Source organism: Orycteropus afer, unplaced genomic scaffold, assembly GCF_000298275.1.
Source record: "Orycteropus afer afer isolate SDZICR_OR568_19922 unplaced genomic scaffold, OryAfe1.0 scaffold00009, whole genome shotgun sequence".
In the NCBI taxonomy this organism is placed as follows: Eukaryota; Metazoa; Chordata; class Mammalia; order Tubulidentata; family Orycteropodidae; genus Orycteropus; species Orycteropus afer.
Genome location: NW_006921596.1, coordinates 591,598 through 592,364, shown reverse-complemented (window position 1 = coordinate 592,364; position 767 = coordinate 591,598).

Sequence of the window (767 nt, the reverse complement as noted above, 5' to 3'; positions counted from 1 at the left end):
CAAGAACATCATACATGAAGAAAGCAAAAGGTCATTAAAAAGACAGGAAAGGAAGAAAAGACCAAAAAAGATGTCAGAAGAGACTCTGAAACATGCTCTTGAATGGAGAATAGCTAAAGTGAAAGGAAGAAATGATAAACTAAAAGAGCTGAACAGAAGATTTCAAAGGGCAGTTTGAGAAGACAAAGTAAAATATTATAATGAAATTTGCAAAGACCTCTGCAAAGGGAAGAATACACTTGCAAGAATATTGTGCCAAGGGAAACTACATTTCTCAAGCTGAAAGAACTGAAGAAAACAATCAAGTCTTTAGTTGCAATATTAAAGGATTCTGTGGGCAAAATATTGAATGGCACAGGACTGAACTTGACCCCCTTGACTCAATTTTCAGCCAAACGATAGACAGGCCTATAAGGTGACAGACCTATAAGTAGTACCAGAAGGGAATGCACTAATCGAAGCAATCAAATCTGTGAGATCAAGAGGATAGCATTTGCCCAGGGATAGAGTTAGGTAGATGAGAGTGGATGGGAAGGAGGACGAAGGGAAGGGATGGGTGCAGGAAAGAAGTGAGAAGAATGCTGTCACAGGATGGGGATTGTAGTAAATGTCCCAAAACAGAATGTGTATGGATTGTTGAATGGAAAACCACTTAACTTTGTAAATTTTGCTCTTAAAGACTTTAAAGTGGTCTTTTGCAACAGATTTGCCTAATGTAATAAGTCATTTGATTTTCTTTCTTCTTTTGGGGTGGTGGTGGTGGTGTT